Genomic DNA, 393 nt, shown 5'->3' with positions numbered 1-393 from the left:
TATATATATATATATATATGTTTATAATTTATGTAATGTATTTGTTTATTTATTGTTTCTATTTATATATTGTTTGTTTTGTTTGTTGCTGCGCCGCCAAAGAAAAAGAGAAAGAAAAACACAAAAAATAAAAAACAAAACAAAACGGCAATGTCTCTTTAATAGCACTGAGGTGTACATACACCTCATTTATACACAGCTAGGGTTTAGGGTTTAGGGTTTAGGGTTTAGTTGTTTGTTTGTTGCTACTACAGTTTGTCTCCCTCTGCTGCTTTTATGTTTATATAGAGTTTAGGGTTTATTATTTTCCTGCTTTGTTTTGTTTATTATATTTTTGTTTATATTTATATATTTTTGTTTATCTTTATCTCTTTCTTTCTTTTCTCTTCTTCT

This window comes from Eimeria mitis, genomic scaffold (genome assembly GCF_000499745.2).
Source record: "Eimeria mitis Houghton genomic scaffold, Emh_scaff1081, whole genome shotgun sequence".
Lineage (NCBI taxonomy): Eukaryota > Apicomplexa > Conoidasida > Eucoccidiorida > Eimeriidae > Eimeria > Eimeria mitis.
Note: the sequence above shows the minus strand (reverse complement) of the source record.